Source organism: Macrobrachium nipponense, chromosome 5 (genome assembly GCF_015104395.2).
Source record: "Macrobrachium nipponense isolate FS-2020 chromosome 5, ASM1510439v2, whole genome shotgun sequence".
In the NCBI taxonomy this organism is placed as follows: Eukaryota; Metazoa; Arthropoda; class Malacostraca; order Decapoda; family Palaemonidae; genus Macrobrachium; species Macrobrachium nipponense.
In genome coordinates this window covers 101,584,112-101,590,528 of record NC_061107.1, presented here as the reverse complement: position 1 = coordinate 101,590,528, position 6,417 = coordinate 101,584,112, and the positions used below count along the sequence as shown (strand labels likewise).

General features: G+C 32.0%; 1 long non-coding RNA gene across 1 annotated transcript in view; it reads right to left on the bottom strand.

Moving 5' to 3' along the window:
* Positions 1-4,317: 4,317 nt before the first annotated feature.
* LOC135215131 (uncharacterized) overlaps positions 4,318-6,417 on the bottom strand; it is a 133,780-nt gene continuing 131,680 nt past the window's right edge. Inside the window, exons 2-3 of the long non-coding RNA XR_010314592.1 lie at positions 4,825-5,030; positions 4,318-4,513 (exon numbers count right to left, since the gene is read on the bottom strand). This is a non-coding gene — a long non-coding RNA (uncharacterized LOC135215131). The remainder of the gene's footprint in view (positions 4,514-4,824; positions 5,031-6,417) is intronic.

Sequence of the window (6,417 nt, the reverse complement as noted above, 5' to 3'; positions counted from 1 at the left end):
TAACAAGAAGAAGCGAAATTAGAAGGGAAATTTTAAGATATGTATCTAAAAGACAACTTATTTCAATCCATTTTCTCTCTCTCTCTCTCTCTCTCTCTCTCTCTCTCTCTCTCTCTCTCTCTCTCTCTCTCTCTCTCTCTCTGCTTTTTATTTTTTTTTTATTTATCTATTTATCTAATTTTTGCATACGCAAAAGCCCCGCTTCATATAAAACCTTTTCCACTCCCATTCAACTTTTATCACGCATTTCTTCATCAAACATTTTTCCTTATTTCCCCTTTCATTGTTTATCGCCTACAATTCTTAGTTCCAAAAAAATCTTTATTTCTGTATTTTTTTTTTTTTTCATTTTTTCAGACGCCTTTCATTTGATGCTATATTTTTTCTATTTCAACTTATATAACAAAAAAATCTACGATTTTAATTTAAAACTGCATTGAAATCTGGTGGCTGTCTGGTTTCGTAACACTGGCGTAGATGTTATTTATTCTTGCATTTTATTTTTTCAGATTTGCTAATATGGCTATTTTTATTCTGCCTTTTATTCCAGTGTCACGTAATTTCAATTTATTGCCCTTTTTTTTTCTTTATTTTCCTGCCGCAAGTCTTCATATATTTACTCTCTTCACCATCTTTTTCCAATGTCTTTATTCGTCGTTTTCTTCTCCTTTTTTTCTGAATTATATCTTTGATTTTGCTCCAAGAGCGACATCGAAATAGTTCTTTCATTTCATCCTCTGTGTGGCAATACTGCCTCCATCGTCTCCAGTTCAAAATTATTGAAGCTCTGCTAATTTAGAAAATTGTTTTGGCAAAGCTGATGCTGAAGGTTGGTGCTGCCATGAGAAGAAGAAGAAGAAGAAGGAGGAGAAGAAGAAGAAGAAGGAGTAGGAGGAGGAGGAGGAGGAGAGGAGGAGGAGGAGGAGGAGAGAGAGAGCAGAGTGTTTGCGGGAAGTTCTAGAGAAGTAGGTGAGACAGAGAGCGAATGAGAGAATCACTGAAAATTGGCAACTAATCTTAAGTTGTAAGGATATCACGCAAGACAAAAGAGAGATTGACAGACAGACAGACGGATTCTGAAAGAAAAATTAGTAGATAATGGAGGGAGAGAGAGAGAGAGCCTCAGAAAGAAGTATCAATGGATAAGCGAACGAAATAGATATACAAGCGATGTCGAATCGAGGTTGAATGGTGGTGATTAGCGAGTGCCAAACAAGTTCTTGAAGGGGCCAATTAAAAGTTCCACTAAGATACGAAGGATATCGCCCGGGAGTTGGAAGGAGACTGATTTCGGAGAGGATGTGAAATCATTCAATACACCGTCATTTCTTTTTATCATCATTAAAGATCATAAATGTAATATTTTTGATACTAACTTTATTATTATTATTATTGGAGACACAAATCCACAGTTATGTAAATGTACATATATTTAAATTGATAAGGGGAACCGAACAGATTCCGGAAAGCTACCCTTGGATTTTACATATTTAAATATATGTACATTTACATAACTGTGGATTTGTTTCTCCATTTGAAGACTCGAGCTACTATGAGGATTTTTAAATTATCATTATTTTTGTTGTTGTTGTTGTTGTTGTTGTTGTTGTTGTTGTTATTGTTCTTGTTGTTGTGTTAAAAAGATTGGCGGCATCTGTAAAATTGATTTATTACAATGTCTTTCCAATTCCTGTTACTATTCCCCTCTCTTCAAAGCTAATATCTGCTAAGAGCTGGTCGATGTACACAATCTGGATAAGGAATAAAGCAACAGCACGACTTTATCTAGAACTATTGCCTTTCTCCTTATCTAGATCTCATCCTTGAAAAAAGGGAATAGTGAAAAGAACTGAAAAGGCATTGCATAAAATCAATTTTCAATTGATGCTGTCATTCTCAGTAACAGAGCATGCTTAACAGAGGGTTTATTCCATTCATATTATTGTTATTATTATTAAAGAAATGGCCGTCTGGATACCGTTGAGTTTATATTGCAGTTTTCATTCTCTTGGATGAGTCCTTTGTCATAGCAGGTAAATTATCCAGCAGCTGTAAAAAGTTCATTCATTCCTTAGCGTTTAGGTAGTTCAATCTACAATTGACTGAAAGGCAAATGAAGCCAGCGGTGCAATGACGTCATATTTATTTATACCCACAAGCAGGCTTATAGAAATTTTATGGTATTATAAGATATACCTACTGTTTCAAACAATCTCATTCGAGGGATTAAGAAACTGAAATATTATTATTATTATTATTATTATTATTATATTATTTTTTTTTTTTTTTTTTTTTTTTTTTTTTTTTTTTTTTTTTTGCTCTATCACAGTCCTTCAATTCGACTGGGTGGTATTTATAGTGTGGGGTTCCGGGTTGCATCCTGCCTCCTTAGGAGTCCATCACTTTTCTTACTATGTGTGCCGTTTCTAGGATCACACTCTTCTGCATTAGTCCTGGAGCTACTTCAGCCTCTAGTTTTTCTAGATTCCTTTTCAGGGATCTTGGGATCGTGCCTAGTGCTCCTATGATTATGGGTACGATTTCCACTGGCATATCCCATATCCTTCTTATTTCTATTTTCAGATCTTGATACTTAGCCATTTTTTCCCTCTCTTCTCTTCAACTCTGGTGTCCCATGGTATTGCGACATCAATACCATTATTATTATTATTATTATTATTATTATTATTATTATTATTATTATTATTATATTATTATTTTTTATTATTATTATTATTATTGTTTATTATATTATTATTATTATTATTATTATTATTATTATTATTATTATTATTATTATTATTATTATTATTATTATTATTATTATTACTGTTTAAAAAATATCCACAATTATATATAAAATAAAGATATATTTCTATGTAAAAATATAAAACAAACACTTTCGAACACCTGTACGGTGTTCCTCACACTGATGAGGATCGAAAGTCTTTGTTTTATATTTTTACATAGAAATATATTTTTTATATATAATTGTGGATATTTTTTAAACAATTTGTTTTCACGGGGCTGGGAATTTCTTAACATTAGTTATTATTAATTAGTTTTATTATTCTTACTTATTATTATTATTATTATTATTTTATTATTATTATTATTATTATTATTATTATTATTATTACTTATTATTGTTATTATATTTATTATTATTATTATTATTATTATTATTTTATTTAGACATACTAAGATTGCTGAGGTAATTCTGGAAATTCCATACAAATTAATTTTATGGATATTTGCATTAAAGAATTTTTACCAAAAGTAGGCAGCAATTGGGCAGAATTTATTTTTTATTTCTTTGGAATATTCATAATGACTAAACAACGGGCCATTGGAAGTCTCCTGAATAGGTTGCGGCCAATCACCTCGAGCTATAATGAAAAAATGTAGCAATTGTTTGCAAGCTACTTTTTTTACCCTTTTCCTTTCCCTTTTAATAAAAAGAACACGAGCAACGCAGTGGAACTCAGAACCGATTGCTATATATGTTAATACAAAAGATATAATATAAATTTAATCTTATCTCTTCAAAAAACAATTTTAAGGAGATTAAGTTAGGAAATTAACATTTCTACAAACGAGAATTAGTAACGTAATAGGTCAACCGTATTAATTACCTGCCCTACGATAATTTTTCTACTAATGTACTATGGTTTCTATTTAAGGATAAGTAGTAGACCAGTATATTACCTACAAGTGAACACTGTATAATCTACGCATATTAATATAGTATTACAACAACTACAGGAAAGTAGGTATCTACTGATTGAAAATATGCTAGGTAGATATACTCCAAAATTTTATTGCTGTTACCTTAACTATAAAGTGAAAACACAATTTAAAAAGTATATATATATATATATATATTATATATATATATATAGTTTATATGTGTGTGTGTGCTTTTTAAATTATCTTTTCACTTTATAGTTGGGGTAATAGCAATGGAAGTTGTAGTACATTTTTCAAGCATGTTTTCAACCAGTTCCTGCTTTCCTGTAGTTGTTGTAATACATTAATAAGTGCAGATCATATAAATAAATAAATATATATATATATATATATATATATTATATCTATATGTATATATATATATATATATATATATATATATATATTCTTACATCCTTGGGGACCCCAATCGTAAATGAAAAGTATTAGAGGGAAAAAAAGGAAATAGAGGGCTTCTGACTTACCTTAGATAACTATAAAAAGGATTGATTTGGCTCTGGGAGGTCGCCAGGAAACTCAACTGATTAATTTACATTACATTTATTGACAAAAGTACATGGACTGGCCTGGGATAAAGGCACGGCATAGAGCCACGTGGGGCAGAGCGCTGCATAATGTCTGGATCGCTCCTATCTCTCACAATATCGAAAAACTGGCCACCATCAAATCTAATTCAATGCTGGTTTCCAAAATTGATAATAGGTATCTTGCTGTAAGGAAGCTCTTGCGTGCGAGGAGACATGACACGTGACTCAGCAAAAATCTGGAAAAGTTTCCAGATTAGACACCATCTAAAATAAGGACTTCTTGCACTATATTTCAGGTACAAGGGCAGTCACTTTTATTTAACACACACTGGGGAGGAACTCTAGTGTTTAAATGAAATATTCAATGAAGACTTTGTTTGTCTGGGACTATCACAAGAGGTGGCATGTGGCCAATGCCGGCCATGAGGCAAGAAAAGGAACAGAGGAATGTTCATTTGAGAATTAGGAGTTCGAATTGGAAAATGTGGAAGAGTTTACTTGACTCAGAGGAAAAGAACTGGCAATATGTCTGTAACTCAAGACATACCTGGATGCCTTATGTAGTGGACCTTTGAAGAATAAGGCGTTAGCTTTGTCTGAGGTCGGGGGCGCCATTTAGCCCCTTTTGTAGGCCTATAGGCAGGGTGGCTTCGACATCTGTCCTAGGTCACGGACTGGAGTGGACTGAGAACGTTGTCTGGCGCGAAGCTTGGGTGTTGGGGGCAGCTTCCCCCTCTTTTTCAGCAGGTCATCCTGGGAACAGAAACAGACGGCCTAAGAAGTACCAAGCTAGCTGGCTACACACTTCCTTTTGGGATACGTCCCTGAGGCTTTAATTAAAAGGAGTTCTTTATCCCCCCCCCCTCTCCGCTACTAACGGTTGGCGCCGGACATGCCTATCTGGCCTGAGTTTTCCCTCCTAAAGTCAGCTGATTAGGAGAAAAAATGGCTGTTTTTCTAGCAATTGAAAAGTTTAAATGACGGCTGGGTGACGCGGGGGTCAATCAAACATAATATATATATATACGATATATATATATATTATATATAGATATAGTATATATATATTATATATATAAGCGTAACGGAAGTCCTCCAAATAGCAACGTAAATATTGATAATAAATATGAAATAAGCATAGATGATGTTAACATTTCAGGATTAATTTGTCAAATTCTAGCATATCCACAGCTAGTATCAAGACGTACTTGATTTTAAAGTTACGATTAAATGCAAAATTTAGAATGATAAATGATGTATTCTGAATGAAAATAAACTGAGTTTTACGATGTTTCCAGACACTCAGAACATGATAAAGTAAGAACGTTACGAATAAGTTTTTAGCATTACGTTTGGGTGATATCCAAACTGATAAAAAATTTAACCATCAAGAGCAAACGTTTATTAGACGATATAATAGTAATAATATAATAATAATAATAATAATATCATAACTGTTTCAACGGCATATTATTTATTTAGAATCTTCTCAGTTCTTTTAATTGTCTTTTTCTCATCAATAAGAAGAATTGGGAAGATTCTATATAAATTAAATGCCGTTGGAACAGCTATAATATTCAATGCTACTGCCCTCAGAGAAGGCCTCCTTCCAAATAATATAATAATAATAATAATAATAATAATAATAATAATAATAATAATAATAATAATAATAATAATAATAATAATAATAATAATAAAGAATTGGTAAAAACCAGTTTCGATGACACTGCTCTCATATTTTCAATTATTCGTATATTCCAACTTGCGATAAACACGAACGGGTTTCTACAATTTCCTGTAGAATTTATATTTCCTGCAATAAATCTATTGGACACATGAACATTTGATCGCCTCAAAATGTAGCGAAAAAAATATTTTCACTTGACCTTTGCCCTTTTTTTGTATTTAAAATTATTCTTACAATTTTGAACTATTGTATTGTTGGACTCATAATATCTCGTCTATATTTTGAATACTGAAGGGATTATGTGTTTTGAAAAAACAGAAGTTCCGTCAGTGTTCGAGGTAAAAAAAGGGAAAATTAATATTTTCATTTTTAATGTGGTTATTTACCAAACGTGGCACTGCTGTAAAAAAAAAGCATGAAAATTAGTATTTTCCTTTGCTTTTTTATATG